The sequence below is a fragment of the Mauremys reevesii genome, linkage group 7, assembly GCF_016161935.1.
Source record: "Mauremys reevesii isolate NIE-2019 linkage group 7, ASM1616193v1, whole genome shotgun sequence".
Classification (NCBI taxonomy): Eukaryota; Metazoa; Chordata; order Testudines; family Geoemydidae; genus Mauremys; species Mauremys reevesii.
Window position 1 is genome coordinate 42692212 of NC_052629.1, and position 19383 is coordinate 42711594.

At 44.9% G+C, this 19383-nt stretch overlaps 1 long non-coding RNA gene across 1 annotated transcript; it reads right to left on the reverse strand.

The window, feature by feature from the left end:
* Positions 1-3044: 3044 nt before the first annotated feature.
* LOC120409250 lies at positions 3045-10374 on the reverse strand. The gene is made up of 3 exons (XR_005601228.1): positions 10283-10374; positions 4508-4658; positions 3045-3537 (listed from the first exon to the last, which is right to left on the reverse strand). It is a non-coding gene; the product is annotated as an uncharacterized LOC120409250 (long non-coding RNA).
* Between the last annotated feature and the right edge of the window lie 9009 nt (positions 10375-19383).

Sequence of the window (19383 nt, forward strand, 5' to 3'; positions counted from 1 at the left end):
ATGCTGAAGGGCAAATTCACTCTCCAATGTGCATGCACAGCTCCCACTGACGTTAAACTAGAACAGCCTCCAGTCACGAAGCCAGAGTGGGTGCACTGAATTGACTGCTACAAGAGGCAGAAGGAGGTTCCCTGCAATTAACAATATGGAGACATCCACTGAATACATTAGCTGTTATTGAGAAAGCCTGTAATTCCCTAAAGACTGCCTTGACAATGTTTGCATTGAAGTCAGTTACTGCAGCCAAGTAATTAAATATTTGGCCTGCAGGTGTTGGCTTCCTTTTCAGAGCTATTCTGGTGCAATCAGTTGTTTGCATTAACCAAAATTCTCAGGCTCCTTTGCAAGGCCTATCTTCCTTTATCTTGGGCAAATCAACCTCAATGAGTGGGATTCCATTCCCTAGATTTCTGTATTTATTTAAGCTCAGTTCTTGACATTTTCATCAAGTTTCACTGATCTGCATACGTTATTCCTTTCTCTTTTGTTTGGAGGGGGTGGGACAAGCATCCTTGATTTTCCCTAAGCACACCTAGTTCCTGCCCAGTCTGCAGCTGTACAGTATTACTGAGCAGCCAGCAGCAATCTTGTGTTTAAGGAGCAGAGGATTCTTTTTTCATTCACCAGAGCTTTTTTGTTCCTACTTGCTTACATGGACTTGTAGAGTCTCCCCAACTCTAGAGCAGTTCCTCTCCCAAAGACTCCGCTCTAGCTCAGAATTTAGTGCCAGATAATCAGATTTCTAAATTTGCAAAAGGAAGTGATCTTTCCTCTTCTGCCCACCCATTTTGTTGCTGCATTTATAAGTTCTAGTAGAGGGAATATAATGAGCTGCTTCACGTGTGACAAAATGTTTAAGAGTGGCTACCTGAATTAATCCTTCTTTGTTCAGATAACAAGACTGGCACATTCACTATTAGCCCATTTTCCTCCCTCTTTTTTGAGTTTGATGAATAAAGAACTATTTTTTGAGTTTGATAAGTAAGGACTCCATGCAACCTCAATAACGATAATAACAGTGAGACAAGAGCTCTGTGTGGCTCAAAAGCTTGTCCTCTCACAAACAGAAGTTGGTCCAATAAAAGATAGTATTGGGGGTAGCTGTGTTAGTCTGTATCCACAAAAACAACAAGGCGTCTGGTGGCACCTTAAAGACTAACTGATTTATTTGGGCATAAGCTTTTATGGGTTAAAAACCCACTTCTTCAGATGCATAGATAAAATAAATAAAAATATTACCACATCCACCGTGTGTGTCTAATATCCTGGGACCAACACAGCTACAGCTACACTGCATGCAATAATAATAATAGCACTTAACAGGTTATTTTCCTCTTTAAATTATACTCAACACCAGGTGAGATAAGTGCTGGAACAAGAGGACTGGTTTCTGGATCACCTACACAGCATTCAGCACTGTTTCTGGAAAATCAGCATGGACTAGTGGGAGAGGATTGGTCTGCAAAGCTGGGAAGACCAGGTGAAGCAAGAGAATTTCAGAATGGGGAAGGCTACCTTTTTTGAGATCTGTGCAGAACTGACCATGAAGCTTCAGTGACAGACTACCAATATGTGGTGTCCTGTACCCATGGAGAAACAGATTTGCCATTGTTAATGTGGAAGGTGGCCACCTCAGAATGTTACTGGTCTGTAGTATTCTGAGCAGGGATATCAACTGCTGGGGCCATTCTTATGCAGGTCTGCTATGGCATTGATAAGGTGCTGTCTAACCAAGGTATTGAGGCTGGGTAATGCTCAGGAGATTATGTCTTTGCACACATGGCTTCCCAAACTCTTGTGGGGCAATTGATGGAACCCATGTGCTTATCATTCCCCAGCCCACAATGCTAGGATCCTTCAGAATTCAAATTAGAATCATAGACTATCAGGGTTGGAAGGGACCTCAGGAAGTCATCTAGTCTAACCTCTTGCTCAAAGCAGGACCAATCCCCAGACAGATTTTTGCCCCAGATCCCTAAATGGCCCCCTCAAGGACTGAACTCACAACCCTGGGTTTAGTAGGCTAATGCTCAAACCACCAAGCTATCCCTCCCCTCTTAGTGGAGAAAGGACTGTTTGCCCTGAGGAGCAACGTGGACATTAATGGTGTGAAGGTTGGTCCAGTTATTCTGGAAGGCCCAATTTATTCCCCTGATGCCCTGGCTAATTTGAAGCCACATACAGGCTGCTTGGGCAGAAGGAAGGAACATTTTAACTATTGCCTGAGTAGCTGCAGCACGGTAGTTGAGTGTGCACTTGGCCATTTGAAAAGCAGATGGCACTGATAATAGAATAGGTTGGAAGTATCGGAGGGGGGGGAGGGAATGTTCCACTGCATGTTGTGTTTTACACAATAATTGTGAGAGTAAGGAGGAAAGCCTTGCCGATGGCTGAGGTGCAAAGACTTGCTCGGAGGTTTGAGAAGCCAGCAATGCATCCCACAGAGAACAAACACCAGGGGGAACTCTGTCAGGGATGCCTACTGTTAATATTTTGAGACTCCTGCATAAACCTGTCAACCAATGGTGGGTGTGTTGGGATGCAGACATTGGGTGCACTGTGGTATTGTGTTTAAACTTCCCTATGTGCTTTTGTAAAGCCCTCTGAATTATTTCAGCTTTATTTAAAGGATTTTCTGTGTTAAGTGCAAAGACAACTCATAGTGGATGTATTGTAAATAGTTTTATTATGAAAGAACAATAAAAAAGATAACATTTTAATGACACCAATGGAAGAATATACCTTTGTATTTGGAAATGTATTTAATCAATTGTCTTCAGTCACCAACTATATGCAACCTTTAATTTCTGCAACAGTGCAAACAAAACTCAGAGTACTACAGTGAGAACATTTCAAATACAGCAATTGGCAGGATAGGGTATCTCTAAAGTTAAGAGTGAGTACACACCTTGCCTCTGGCACTTCTCGTCTGCATGCGTTCTGGGGCTGAGTGCTGTGGCTCAAAAGGGTTGGACTCCCAGGTGCTGGTGTTGTCGATGCCCAGAGGTTGGATCTGAGAGGTGAATGGGAGCCTCTGAGAGCACTGTTGTAGGGGTACAGTGGTTACAAGTGCTGCTGGTCCCAGTAGCTAGCATTGTCTGGGGGCTGAAGAGCATAACAGGGTCCCAAATTACGGGACTGCAGAGCCACTGGCCTAGCAGCAGCATGTTTTGCAGGAGAGTGTTTTGCAGGAGGCTATTTTGGCTTATGAGTTGCCTCTGCATCTCTCTGCCTTTTACCATGTTCTCTTTTGCCATAGTGATGCTGTCCTTAGCCACAGCCATGCTTTCCCTAGTCACTGCAACTCCGTCTTTGGCCACTGCCATGATCTCCTGGGGGAGGTGCATTTCTTTCTCCTTCTGGGTCCTCATGTACAGCCTCCAAACTCTGAGCCAGCCTGGTTTGCCTCTGACTCTGCCATGTGTTCTGCCAACACCTCATCCCAAGTCTTCCTTTTTCTCCCCTTCAGGTTGGCCAGTCTGTCAGCAGTAGATAGATGTTCTGTCCTTGGCAGCTTGGCTATTGCAGGTGCTGTGGCTGTGGCAGTAGGGGGGGAAAATAGTTTATGGTTCATATCCCAAACAAGTCATGATAGATTTTTTGGGTATGTATATGTGACTATACCTCTGAGACTCTTCCCATTCTTTGGAACCCAGATATAAGTGGTCTATGTGTACAGAGGGTGCTGGGTGCATTGGGATTTCAGTCTATTGTGCCTGATTTCATGCTGTTAGGGGTGGGATGGGGTGATTGGATCTATGTTCCAAGTTTGGTTTTGCAGCTTTGTTTATGCACTGGAGGTGCTACTATGGCCTCAGAGGCATAAAGGAGGAAGATTATGGGAAGCAAGATGGACAGTAATCCCCTCTACATCCCCTTTAAGCTGTTCTGACACTCAATGATGTTACACTGAGGCATGTAACTAAGAGACAGAGGATGGTCTTATTTAAAAGGCAAAGGGCAGACCACCAAGATATGCTGTGAAGTTATTCACCAGGATTGTCCCCCAGAAGTGCTGCAGGAGTGGGAAGGGCTTGCAAGCTATACTGGGGACATGGCGGCGAGGGGCTATTCCCTGTAATGTGCAAAACAAAACCAAGCTGTTTCTTAGTGTTGGAAGTTTTGCTACATCTCCCCTGCAGATACAGAGAAAGTGCAGAGGAAAATAGATAGGGACCTGCAATGACTGTCAACTACGGTTGTGTGTTACAGAGCATTTGTACCCATGGCCGGCCATTGACCAGCCGTGCAATGTGCACTGAGACCTCATGTAAACTATGAAAATTAACCACATTTCTTTCCCTGTAAGCTCTGCCTCCATAAACTGTTGAATTTTGCACAAATAAATGCTTTGTTATTCAAATCTGCCACAGGGCAGGGCAGGAGGAGGAGGGGCCACGGATTGTGTCTGTGCCATGCTGAGGGAAGCCATTTTGAAGCAGCAAAAAGGGGGAAGGGAGGTGGGACTCCTAGTTCACATCTGCCAATAATAATAATAGGTACTTACATGCCCAAGTTCACTCCATGGGATCTGATTCTTCAGTCCCAGACTGGGTTTCTGGCCTGGATTCAGGATCAGTTGATGCAGGACAGGAATCAGGGTCTGTTGTAGCAGGGCAGGACTGGGGGTACCTCTCCACTTGGCCATCAACAGGTTCCTGAGTCCCAAAAAGATCCTGGCTCTCAGAAGGCAGCTCCTTTCCCACATCCTCCAGTGAGTCTAGTTAGTCATTGGTGGTGTGGGGAGAGTGTGAGCAGCAGGGTCTGAAGAAGACCTGGGTGGGTCGTACTATAATTGTGCAGAATCCTGAATGCTTGGGGTTGGCAATCCTGCACTGAACTTGGGCAAGCCAATGACCCTGACTGGCCTTACTAAAATGGTTCCAATACTTACTTCACAGGGTGAAGAATCTTAATGTTTGTTTGTATCTTACGTTAATCTCCTTGGATGAATGGAGTTTATTGTAGTGTCAGGACTGAGGAGAGAGAGAGAGTAATCCTGTCCTTGAGCACCGAATTAGCTCACAGGTAGAAGTACCACCTTGTGATCATCCTGAACTCTGGCTGGGAATTAACCTCCAAAGTCCCAAATCACTGTGGTCAGCAGCCCTCCTCTTAGGTGCACCACAAGACCAGGGTGGCAGGACTGCAGTCTGCTCCACTGGGCACTAAGCACTAAATCCATAAAGAGACTTAGGCACCTATGTCCAATATTTACGTGCCACTGAGATCCTCAAAACCCCCACTCAGCTGCCATCTAACCCTGGGGGTGCCTAAATTCCTGCCAGTAAAGTCCCCTAGATGCACAACATTTCAGCTGGTGGGTACATGCAAAACTGCCCAAGTCCTGACAACACCAAGCAGCTCAGTGTCATCCTAGCTCATGCATAGGCCCCTGCATAGTTCTCAGACTAGGTGTTCCCCGGCCTGCCTGCCTGCCTCACCTGTGGGGTCCAATCCAACAAGTGTTCTCAGATCATGCCTACTGGACTGGGCCTCACACAAAAGGCAGCCAGAGGTGATCAGTTCAGGAATTTTGGGGGCTGACTGACTGGCACGATCACATGTGCATGTGTTTCCACCAGAATAACCAATAGCCCACTGGATAGTCACTCACCTGGGATGTGTAGACTTGTTTGCAAATCCCCACTCTGCTTCGTTCAGAGCAGGGACCCAGGTCTCCTACATCCCAGGTGAGCACCCAAACCACCAGGCTATTGGGTATTCTGGCACAGGTCTCTCTCAGTCTCTCCTGTTGAAGCTGGTTCACTTGGTATAAATCATTAACTAGTCATTGGGCCAGAACAAGACTAACTGTATATGCCAGTGGTTAGAGCACTCCCTGGGAAATAGGAGATGCAAGTTCAAATCCCTGCTCCAGTGAATATTTAACATATACAAAGTGGAAAAGCTTCAACATGAAAGTCTGAGAGAAACTCGTCCCAGTATAGCCAATAGCCCAGTTGTTAGGGCTCTTCTCCAGATAGGTCATTGGCTATAACTCGGGGTGGGAGGTGTGTGTGTGGGGGGGGTGTCTTTCTGTCTTCCTGGGGAAGGGCTGACCTGGTTTAGGTGACTAACTCCTAGAGAGGGTTCACAGCTGTGATTACCCAAGACGATATGGGTGCCCAAGTACCTTGGTGGGGCAAGGCTTAAGCCATACCCTTCTCTCCTCAGCATCTCCTACTGGTTAGCTTTGTCAGCTCCCCACTCAGCTTGCTGGCTGGCTTCTGAGAGTCCCTTACGTCTTGTTTTCCTCGTAGATTCCAAAGCCAGAAGGAACTATTGTGAACATCTAGTCTGACCTCCAGTATAACTCAGGCCATAGAACTTCCCCAAAATAAGAGTAAATTTTTGAGAAAAACATCCAACCCTGATTTTAAAATTGTCAGTGATGGAGAATCCACCACAATCTATAGTAAATTGTTCCAATGGTTAATGATCCTCACTGTTCAAAATTTACACTTTATTTCTTGTCTGAATTTATGTAGCTTCAACTTCCAACCACTGGATTGTGTTACATCTTTCTCTGCTAGACTGAAGAGCCCATTATTCAGTATTTGTTCCCCATGTAGATACGTATAGACTGTCATCAAATCACCCCAGTTGGATGTTCTCTTTGTTAAATTAACTAGATTCAGTTCTTTGAGTCTATCATTATGAGGGATGTTTTCTAATCCTTTCATTATTCTCGTGGCTCTTCTCTGAACCCTCTCCAATTTATCAACATCCTTCTTGAACTGTGGGCACCAGAACTAGACACAGTATTCCAACAGCAACCACACCAGTGCAAAATACCGAGGTAAAATAACTTTTCTGCTCCTATTCAAGATTCCCTGTTTATATATCCCAGGATCACATTAGCTCTTTTGGCCACATCATCAAAATGGGGTCTCATATTCAGCTGATTATCCACCACAACCCCCAAGTCTTTTTCAGAGTCACTGCTTCCAAGGATAGAGGTTAGGCACCCTCTGCATTGTACAGGAAGTCTGAAAGTTACATGTTGCAACACTGAGCATTGTACATCTAAATCCTGGTGTGGATCTAGGCCTAAAAGACCTGCAACACCTATCTCACTTCTCCAAGCCCTCGCATTCTGATTAGAAAGGGGGGAAACAGAACTCCTTGAAATAAAATCGTGTGCAGCAATTACAGCTTCCATACTGTATAGCAAAGTTATGCTATATGGGTTCACAGAGGAGGGTTCTAATCATTCTGAAGGGCCTGATGGTAACCTCAGGCCAATACCTCAAATGTCTAACAGTTTTTGTACTGGCTGTTTTTACAAAATGTCTACCATCTTTAGATTAAGTCAAGAAAGTCAATTCATTTAAGACACTGCTAAATGTCACACATCTGATGATACTTTATACATTTTCCAGACATGAACAATTTCACTGTTTGTGCACAAGCCTCCCCTGCTGGTCAAACATAAAACAGCGTCAGAGAATCATTTGCCAACGTTCTACAGAAAGAAAAAAGCTATTGCAGAGCAGCTAAATGTAGAAGAGGTAAAGGAGGAATTAAATTAACCATGTTTTTCAGTGGAAATAGCCTTAAGTAAAATATCCAACTCATGAGCAGTCCTTTCTAGAAGAATTGTGTCTACTGCAAAATATGCAGGTTGTGCACAGAGAGTTCACAGACTATTTTAAATCAATTGTACATTTAAAAAGAATTAGATGGCCTATGTAAGGTGATTCCTAGGTCAGCATTACTGATTTAGTGACATTGGAGTAAGGTATACAGCAAAACTGATAATTAAGTTAAAATTAAATCACAACAATCCTCACATATTGAAAATTTTCTGTTAAGCCAAAAATGAGGGCAATTGTTTGATCACTCTCTAGTCCACATAAATAAGACATAATTTTCTAACACCGCCAATCAAACCCCTTTCTCCAGAACTTATTCACTAGGTATATGTATATTTAAAAGGAACATTGAACCTGAAAGATTGGTCAGTAATGGCCTGGTTCAGACAGCAACAACAACAAAAATCACATACCAGATTCCCTGATGCATCCAGCTTACATGGGTCACTCTCGGGAATCTAGTTATAGTTCCCTGACTCTCTGCTTGGTCCCATGTGCATGTTAGAGCAGCTCCCATGCCCTGAAGTGACCATCTGCCGGCTAGGGATAACCAGAGTATACCACACTCTGGCCATGCACATCCCCTACACTGTAGGCTGCAATGAGGATGGTGTAGGAACCATCTGTGTCGGCTGGGGATGACGACCTCTTCCCTTGCCCTCCCAAGCCCCCATACAAAGGGACCAAAGCGGGAGTTAGAATCTGATCCCCATATCTCACACGTTAGTCAAAGATCATACCATTCCATTGACCAGCACTGCATCCATTCATGTTCACCTCTCGTTTGCAAAAGCGAACGGCAACAACAGCTTTTATTAAAGCTGCATGCATGTCAATACAATGAAAGTTTTGTCAGTCTAAATAGCATGTTGCACTCAAAAAGATGCCCTTTATTGCATGGATACATGCATATACCACAGGCCCCTTTCATAATTTGGATAAACAAGTTCCATTCAGTTTATTCTGTCTATCATGACCTTCAAAAAATTGAAAGAAGTCTCAACCCACAACCCAGAAATCTGCCAGTTCAAAAGAGGATACCAAAGGAAACAACATATGTATGTCTGAGTTTTTTAATGCTTAAATGGGAATTGAGGGATCAGGAAATAATTGTAGGAGACGACCTAGGTCTTGCAACTGCTTTAGGCTCATGATCTGGAGCGCTTTTTCTTGGTCAACACAATGGTGAAGCAGAGCTCTCTCCTCTATCTAGAGCAGGCAATTTAGAAATTATGTTTAAAAGTTGGCTATGACGGAATACAACCCTACCCCACTCCCATTCATACCCTATAAACTATTGTAATATTTTTTGTACAAGGCATGTCTTGTAAGGTATCATTTGAAAACTCACAATTTGCTGGTCAGTTTTGTCCTGATAAAATGTGTGGCAACAGTGTGTGTAAAGTTTTAAGAGTTCCCTGTATGATGTTATTAACCCATACTCCATACTCCACAGTCCTCCACAAACTGAGGTTGGCAAACAGGTCTGTCCTAAACAAACGAATGTGCACACTGCTTGATTTGCATTTAAGCAGTAAACAAGGTCATCAAGCAGAAAGAGAAACAAAAAAATCACAAGCAGGTGAGAAAAAGCCAGCAGGAAACATGCTTCCACATAGATTCTTTGTCTGCTAGTGCCCAGCTGGAAATGTTTTTCAGGAGAGGAACTGAAACTATAAAAGGAAGGGCAAACACCCCAAGGCATCCTCCCACCTCTCCATGCCTATCACATTCAATACACCTGACATGACAAAGGAAGCATTTGTTGGTCGGGGGGGGGGGGGGGATCCTGACCTACAAGGTTTGGTCAATATGTTTGCTTAAAGCATGTGGTGAGAAACTTTCCTTGAATCTTGACATAGTTTGTTAATTTAGGTATTAGTAAACATCTTAACTTCATTTTCTTGTAACCATGTATGACTTTTCTGCCTCATTACTTGTACTCACTTAAACCCTATCTCTCTGTAGTTAATAAACTTGTTTTACTGTTTTATCTAATCCGGTGTGTTTAAATTGAAGTGTCTGAATAACTATTTTAGATAATAAAATGGCACATTTTTCCCTTTAAGGAATAATGGATGTAAAATATTTTGCTCTGTCCAGGAGAGGGCTGGGCAGTACAGGACATACATTTCTGGGGGGAAATCTGGAAGTGTTGGGGCCACCCTGCAGTATAACCAAGAGCCAGAGTGTAACCCAAGAGTGGCAGGCTGGTTGCAGCTACACACAGACACCTGAGGATGTAGCTTGCATGCTGGAGGCTCTTTGTGAGCAGCCCAGGAGGGAGCTACTTCAGCAAGGCTTTGTAAGGCATCCACAGTTGCAGGACAGGGGTGACACAGCGGCTCATTAGGTATGTAACTCTGGGATAGGACAAATTCTACTTAATTTTGACAATTTCAAATACCGATTTGTGCCAGAATAGGTCTGATGTTACTACCAGAAAGAGTTGGCATTTGATTTTCTTTATTAATAAGGCTTAAAATTCTAAAATGCAATTTTTTTTCTGTTTTGTAGTTTAAGACAAAATTCTATAGAGATGAAAATATTCCAAGTCAAGGAAGTTTTTCCTCTTCTATGTTACTATAATCATCATCTTGCTTCCTCTTTACTCAATGAAACTGAAACCTCCAACCTGTACAATGTACTTTACCTTGTATCTTTTTAGATTATTAGTCACTTACTTTGTATTCTGAGGAACAGCAATAGTAAGACTCATGTAAGGCATTAAGTTCTTCCTCTGTGGCCATAGCTGGAGCACCTCTTGTGATGTCACATTATAATCCCAAGTGGCTGTGAAAAAGAAAGTAGGTAACAATATAGGTTTTCAACACTTCCTCTTACTCCAAAATGCACATATATTCCTTTCCTATTAAATACACACACGTTAGAAACAGTAATACAATTAAAAACACAAACAGAGGCTTTATGATCCAAATAGACATTAACTGGTCAATGATGATAAAAGATCTAAAGATCTAAATGACAAATCAAACCTATCAATGTATGTCTTTTGCCTTCTTCTGAGGAAGTTTACCCAAAACAGTTATTCCAGAATAGTTAATTCAGTAAATTACCCACAGGGCTTGTCTACACTTGGTAAGAGATGCTTCACTGGATAGGACGTTTATGGAAATAATTTGTCTTATATTATGTTATGGGTTAAACCAGGGGTCAGCAACTTTTCAGAAGTGGTGTGCTGAATCTTCATTTATTCACTCTAATTTAAGGTTTCAGATGCCAGTAATACATTTTAGCATTTTTAGAAGGTCTCTTTCTATAAGTCTATAATATATAACTAAACTATTGTATGTAAAGTAAATTAGGTTTTTAAAATGTTTAAGAAGCTTCACTTAAAATTAAATTAAAATGCAGAGCCCCCAGGACCGGTGGCCAGGACTCGGGCAGTGTGAGTGCCACTGAAAATCAGCTCGCGTGCCACCTTTGCAGGGCGGTGGAGCATCCGCAGGCACGTCTGTGGGAGGTCCACCAGAGCCGCGGGACCGGTGACTGGCAGAGTGCCCCCCGCGGCATGTTGCCGTGCTTGGGGCGGCAAAATTGCTAGAGCCACCTCTGTATCTTTAGACTGATTCTTGCCTGCATATTTATACTTACCTCTGGAAATTTCCACCACATGCGTCTGACGAAGTGGATATTCACCCATGAAAGCTTATGCTCCAATACTTCTGTTAGTCTATAAGGTGCCACAGGACTCTTTGTCGCTTTAGACAAGCAATAGCTATCATTGCCCATAACTGACTTTCTTGTCAGGCTCTTTTCTTTTACCTCAGCCCTCCCCACCTTCCACTGAGCCCCTTCACAGAATCCAAGGCACCATGTACTGGCACAACGTTGCTTAATACCAATGCAGCATACAGAACCCCCTGGCCTGCTGTTGCAGAACTGTGGTTGCATCCATGCCTCAGTTTTCCCTAATGGGCTTCAATGAGACTTTTATGTAAGAAACAGGGCCCCTTCAGAGATGTAATTTATTTGACCAAAGGCCAAAATATGGTACACAAGCAAACCTTTCCCCAACTCCCTAGCTGGGGGCGGAGGGGCTGAATGAATCTTAATCCATCTGCCCCCCTTGAGTCCATCCATCTTGGCTCCTTACCATGAGTGCCCTCATGATCTGCCCCCATCCCCTTTAATCAGATCTCTTGCCACCACCTGCAGAAACATTCCCTCTTTGAGGGCACCGAGTCCAAACCACTTCAGCTCTTCTCCAGAGCAACATGTGGTTCCTCTGTGATCTGGACCACCTGCCACTGTCTGGTAACATCCTTTCACTCGGACCAGCTCTCCCTGGGAGCGTGGCATTCATAGCTCTTCCCTTGCAGAACCTCTTTCCTCTAAGGCCTGGTCTACACTAGGCGTTTAAATCGGTTTTAGGAGCGTAAAACCGATTTAACGCCACAACCGTCCACACTAGGAGGCACCTTATATCGATTTTAATGGCTCTTTAAATCGGTTTCTGTACTCCTCCCCGACGAGAGGAGTAGCGCTAATATCGGGATTAACATATCGGAATAGGGTTAGTGTGGCCGCAAATAGACGGTATTGGCCTCCGGGCGGTATCCCACAGTGCACCACTGACCGCTCTGGACAGCATTCTCAACTCGGATGCACTGGCCAGGTAGACAGGAAAAGCTCCGCGAACTTTTGAAATTCATTTCCTGCTTCCCCAGCGTGGAGAGCTCATCATCACAGGTGACCACGCACAGCTCATCAGCACAGTTAACAATGCAGTCTCCTGAGAATCGAAAAAGAGCCCCAGCATGGACCGCTCGGGAGGTACTGGATCTGATCACTATATGGGGAGAGGATTCAGTGCTAACAGAACTGCGTTCCAAAAGACTAAATGAAAAAGTATTTGAAAGAATTTCTAAGGCTATGACGGATAAAGGCCACTGCAGGGACTCAGTGCAGTGCAGAGTGAAAGTTAAGGAGCTCAGACAAGCCTAACAGAAAACCAAAGAAGCAAACGGAAGGTCCGGGGCAGGTCGAAAAACATGCCGCTTCTATGCTGAGCTGCATGCAATTTTAGGGGGCTGTGCCACAAGTACCCCACCCCGACCGTGGATTCCGAGGTGGGGGTTGTAATCTCTGTCATGTCTGAGGATTATGCAGATGGGGAAGATGAAGATGAAGAAGAAGAGGAAGACCTAGCAGAGAGCACACAGCACTCCGTGACCCCCAGCAGCCAGGAGCTTTTTATCACCCTGACGGAATTACCCTGCTCCCAGCCCTCACAAGCAACTATTCCAGACAATGACGCCATGGAAGGGAGCTCTGGTGAGTGTACCTTTGCAAATAGCAAACATTGTTTTTTAAGCAAGCCTTTTTTAATGATTGATTTGCCCTGAGGACTTGGGATGCATTCGCAGACAGTATAGTTACTTAGAAAAGTTTGTTAACATGTCCGGGGATTGAGAGGAAATCCTCCAGGGACATCTCGATGAAGCGCTCCTGTAGGTACTCCAGAAGCCTTTGCAGAAGGTTTCTGGGAAAGGCATCCTTGTTCCGCCCACCATGGTAGGACACTTTACCATGCCATGCATGTAGCAAGTAATCAGGTATCATTGCGTGGCAAAGCATAGCAGCGTATGGTCCCGGTGACTGCTGGCATTCAAGAAGCATCCGCTCTTTATCTTGTTCTGTTATCCTCAGCAAAGTGATATCGTTCAGGATAACCTGGTTAAAAATCAGGAATTAAAGTAAGGGGGGTGGCCATTTTTCTACTGGGTTCGTGGAATGCAGCAGCTAAAAAAAAACACTTTCCTGCACGTGGCGAGCGGGGAGGAGGAGTGAAATGCCGATGATCTTTTCTGTTTGGTCACGGCGATCTTCCCCAAGCTCCCAGACACGGAGTGGGTGGGGGAGGAAGGTTGTTGATTAGCAGGAGCTAGCGTGGTATTAGCCATGCGTTGGGGAGGGTAAATCACTGAGACAGTGGCTTACCATGGCCGCATGCAAGCTGAATTCTGATGCCTGGACCTGTGTCTGTGAGATCTGTAACTCCAGAGCTGCAAGCACTCACTATTAAGATGAAAAATGCGACCTTGTAGGGAAATCACATGTGCTAGGTGAATAGTGATGTTCACTGTGAAACAGTATAACCATTGTTCTGTAAAATGTATCTTTCTAAATATTTATCTCCCTCATGCAGCTGCAAATTTTTCAACCATCCCTCCTCCATCCCAAAGGCTAGCACAGATAAGGCGGAGGAAAAAGAAGACGCGAGATGAGATGTTCTCGGATATTATGGAAGTTACACGCAATGAAAGAGCTCATCTGAATGAGTGGAAGGACGTGGTTTCAAATTACAGGAAAGAGGCCAGTGAACGTGAGGACAGGAGGGACAACCGAGATGAGAGGTGGCGGCAGGAAGACCGGCAGGAAAATCAGCGGTTGCGGCAGGAAGATCAGCGGTGACGGGATGCAACTCTGGGGCTGCTGCGTGATCAAACTGACATGCTCCGGCGTCTTGTGGAGCTTCAGGAACGGCAGCAGGATCACAGAGTGCCACTGCAGCCCCTGTATAACCACCCTCCCCCCTCACCATGTTCCTTAGCCTCCTCACCCAGACGTGTAAGAACGCGTGGGGGGAGGCTCCGTGCACCCGCCCACTCCACCCCCGTGGACAGCCCAACCAGAAGGATGTCGTTACTCTGAATTTTTTTTTAATGGCCTTCTCCATCCCTCCTATCCTCCTCCCAAAGCACACCCTTACTTCTCTCCCTCTTTTTATAATGAATCAATAAAGAATTCATGCTTTTTAAATGAGTGACTTTATTTGCATAAGTAAGCTGTACTCGAAGGGGGAGGGGGAGTTGCTTACAGGGACTGAGTCAATCAAGGGGGTTGGGTGTTCATCAACAAACACAGCAGTCACACTGTACCCTGGCCATTGATGAAGCTCGTTTTCAAAGCTTCTCTGATGCGCACCGCTTCCTGGTGTGCTCTTCTAATCTCCTTGGTGTCTGGCTGCGCGTAATCAGCGGCCAGGTGATTTGCCTCAGCCTCCCACCCCGCCATAAAGGTCTCCCCCTTACTCTCACAGAGATTGTGGAGAATACAGCAAGCAGCAATAACATAGGGGACATTGGTTTGGCTGAGGTCTGAGCGAGTCAGTAATGTGCGCCAGCGCCTTTAAACGGCCAAATGCACATTCCACCACCATTCTGCACTTGCTCAGCCTGTAATTGAACAGATCCTGACCACTGTCCAGGCTGCCTGTGTATGGCTTCATGAGCCATGGCATCAAGGGGTAAGCTGGGTCCCCCAGGATAACGACAGGCATTTCAACATCCCCAACTGTTATTTTCTGGTCTGGGAAGTAATTCCCTTGCTGCAGCCGTTTAAACAGAGTAGTGCTTCTGAATACGCGAGCGTCATGAACCCTCCCTGGCCATCCCACGTGGATGTTTGTGAAACGTCCCTTGTGATCCACCAGTGCTTGCAGCACCATTGAAAAGTACCCCTTCCGGTTTACGTACTGGGTGCCCTGGTGCTGCGGTGCCAAGATAGGGCTATGGGTTCCATCTATCGCCCCCCCACAGTTAGGGAATCCCAGTGCAGCAAAGCCATCCATTATGGCCTGCACGTTTCCCAGAGTCACAACCTTTCGTAGCAGCAGCTTAGTGATTGCTTTGGCTACTTGCATCACAGCAGCCCCCACAGTAGATTTTCCAACTCCAAATTGATTCCCGACTGACCGGTAGCTGTCTGGCGTTGCAAGCTTCCACAGGGCTATCGCCACTCGCTTCTCTACTGTGAGGGCTGCTCTCATCTTGGTATTATGGCGTTTCAGGGCAGGGGCAAGCAAGTCACAAAGTTCCATGAAAGTGCCCTTACGCATGCGAAAGTTTCGCAGCCACTGGGAATCGTCCCACACCTGCAACACAATGCGGTCGCACCAGTCAGTGCTTGTTTCCCGGGCCCAAAATCGGCGTTCAATGGATAGCATCTGCCCCATTACCATCAGGATCTCCAAAGCGCCGGGGCCCGCGGTTTGAGAGAATTCTGTGTCTACGTCCTCATCACTGTCATCGCCGCGCTGCCGTATCCGCCTCTTACTTGCCTCGGTTCGAAGGTCCTGGTTCAGCATATACTGCACGAGAGTGCGCGAGGTGTTTAAAACATCCACGATTGCGGTATTGAGCTGAGCAGGGTCCATGCTTGCTGTGCTATGGCGTCTGCACAGTTCACCAAGCAAAAAAGGCACGAAACAGTTGTCTGCCGCTTTCAGGGAGGGAGGAGGAGGGGGTGAGGCTGTACCCAGAACCACCCGAAAATGATTTTTGCCCCATCAGGCACTGGGATCTCAACCCGGAAATGCCAAGGGGCGGGGGAGGCTGCGGGAACTATGGGATAGCTACGGGATAGCTACCCACAGTGCAACGCTCCAGAAATCGACGCTAGCCTCGGACCATGGACGCACACCACCGATTTAATGTGTTTAGTGTGGCCGCGCGCACTCGATTTTATAAAATCTGTTTTACAAAATCAGTTTATGCAAATTCGGAATAGTCCCGTAGTGTAGACATACCTTAAGAGTCTCTCTCCTAAATTGCCTTTCCTGGTAAATTCGTGATAAATGAAAGGGCCGGGGGAGAGGGGTAAGCTCCCTTTTATGAACCCAGCCAGCCAGTTAGCTATAAAATCCCTCTTTACTGTTCTTTACTTGTAAAGGGTTAAAAGAAGTGAGTGGACACCTGGCCAGGAGAGCCAATGGGAAGGCTAGAACTTTTTAAAATTGAAACAAGACTCCCCTTTGTCTGTCTGTGGTTGTTCTCCCATAGCAAGGGGACAGGGCAGAACTATGCTGTAAGAAGCTTGGGGCCATGTATGAAAAAATCATCAGGATTATATCTAGAAGCTACTCATTTAAAACCCCAGATATGTAAGTAGATCAGGAAGTGTCTAGGAAGACGTGATTAGGTTTATCCCTTTTATTTCTTTATGGCTTGTGAACGCCTCTGTGGTAACCCCAAAAACATTTGTTTTGCTTGTAACATTTAAACTGGACCTCAAGAATGTTAGTCTTGGTGCTTAATCCCTGTAAGTTTTTTTTTTCTTAAAGCTAGCAATAGCCTGAGTTTCCAGATGTATTTTCTTTCTTTTTGTTTTTAATAAAATTTACCTTTTTTAAGGACAGGATTGGATTTTTGTGTCCTAAGAGGTGTGTGCAAATGTTGTTTAATTAGCTGGTGGCAACAGTTGATTTCCTTTGTTTTTCTTTCTCAGCTCTTCCCTGGAAGGGGCGGGGAGTGGTGAAAGAGCTTGAGGGTACCCCACAGGAAGTAATTCCCAAGTGTGCCTTCTGGGATCAGAGAAAAGCTGTAACCTTGGGAGTTTAATACAAGCCTGGAGTGGCAAGTATTAATTTTTAGAGTCCTTGCAGTTCTGCACTCAAAGTGCTATAGTGGGGAATCAGCCTTAACAGTTCCCTAACCAAATCCCCTGAGAAGTCCCTCTCCTCAGGAGTTTCCTCTGTGTTTTGGGAGCTTCTGACTGAGCCCTCAACCCTTTATTAGGCCCAGATGTTTCTTAACAAATTAACTACTACCTAGGTATTCACAGGTGGATGTGGGCTGGCCCATTCTCCTCAGCAGAGCCTGTCACATATAGGCTGAGTCTCCGAGTCTTTCAGAGGGCCAGCTGCCATGTCACAAGTGAGAATTTAAAGAGCTGGTAGAAAATCAGTTACATTTTTATGGAGTTGCTATTAAAGCTTCACTAAAACAGGCACTCTCAGTACATGCTATAATAAGTTGCAGAGCACTTCCTTTTATTTCCTATGCTTATAACTCTCCCCAAAAAAATCACTTTTGGGGATTATATTTTCCATCCTTGCTTGCTTCCTAGAGAAGATTTTTTTTTAAGTGGCACTGAGTGAGGGGCAAAAATCCTTTCCGAGTGTAGAAAACTCACATGTTTATGTTTCACAAGCAGGAATGAGACCTAAGATTGAACAACCAATCTTACCTCTCTGTCTTTGCATGTATACATAATGTTTTAGGCTTGCTTCTCTGTGTCCAAATTCTGCTTTGTTCAGAAGGAAATTAAGGCCATCAGGACTCCAGTTATGGTTCCCTGAATCAGCACCAGCCCAGCCTTGGCATTAGAGCAGCCAAGGAACTGCTCTAACTTACACTACTGGAGTGAGGTCCCTACAGGTTTCCTAAGGGACCTACACCAGTGGAGAATCAGCATAACAGAACTCCATGCCACCACACTCCTTCTCCCAACCACATCCCCGCCAGGAGGTGAGAGAAGCAAGAGCTAGTGAACACCAAAAGTTGTAGGGATATAATGGAGTTTTTAAATCTTTGCCTTTGTCAATTCAAGACTTCACAACATTTGAACCTGCAGAGTCGTACAGAAACTTTGCCCAATCCAGTGTTCCTTTCTGGGTATTTAACTTTTAAAAATTACCATCTCAGACTCAAATGAGTTTTATTTTGTGTCATTCTCAAAAATATTTAAAAAAAACTTTGCAGGGAAAAGTCCCAGAGTGATGTTGTAGCTAATTCTCGTCATATGAAAGGCCTATTACTCAGAGTTCTCAGATCAACTGGCGATTTCCTGTGCTATATGTTTTTAAATAAATAGGCACACTAGTTTTCTTATTGGATGTGGAGCTTGCCAAGCCAATTTGGGGTAGCCTCATCAGTGAAATGCAGAGCCCTCAGACCACCATCAAATCTGGTCAGAGGACAGTCATCAGTGATGTATGACATTGTCTGTCTTTGGCCACACCTGCATGTGGGATCCTCTAGCTGGCCCCAGGTGTGAAGGCTGACTGACCCTGGCCCATTCAAAAATCTGTTCACAAGGGCCCATGAGCAGCATGGCAAATCAAAGCCGGGTATGCACATGGTCGGGTCAGTTATAACAGACAGTTTCTGATGTCAGCTGCAGACCATTCTTGATGCCACATCAACATTGCAGAGAAATCTGGACAGGGCAAGTGGGCCCACAATAGGTGCCTCAACAACAAGCGCATTCTTGGGTGGTCTGTGTACAGTGGCAGGCTTGGATTTACCCATATCATCTCAAGCATTCTACCTGTAGCATCCTCACGACAAATGTGTGGAGGAGAGTTGTTGCTTAACCCAGGGAGCCACAGTGCTGGTGTGGGTCAAATCATCCCAGTTACAATGCGCATGGTTGAGTGCACTTGTGTGTCAACCAACTTGACATGAGACAAATGGAGCCAGACTGGAGCACAATATTCCACTGCAGATTAACACAGGGCTAAACCAGGTGATTGGAGAGTTAGCACAGTAGTGAGAGTTAAAGAGTGAAGAAAATGGAGGTCTATGCCTCAATTGAACATGCTGTGTGCATGTGTGTGTGTCTTATTAACATTTATGTCTAAATATGCATAATTCACATAATGCAACATCAAACAACAAATCAAGAGATCTAAGATTATATCTGGATTTACAGTCACTCTATCAAGGTTTTTACACTAATTCATTACACTGCTGTACAGACAAAATGCTTCTGAAATAAATGTAGTGTAACTTTACTAATTCTGGGTCACTGAGAATGAAAATGATGCTTAAAATTGTTGATTGGCTCTAGTTTTCAAGATTGCTATTGGGTCAGTATATATGACCCTTGACTTGGGAATAGTGGAGGATAAGTGAGTTATAAAGGGAAGGGATCACAATTTAAACCAGAAATGACTAAAATACATCTTTGACTGGATCTATGAATAAATCTATGACTGGGTTTGGACAGTACTTGCTTTTTAGGCAAAACAATGAAT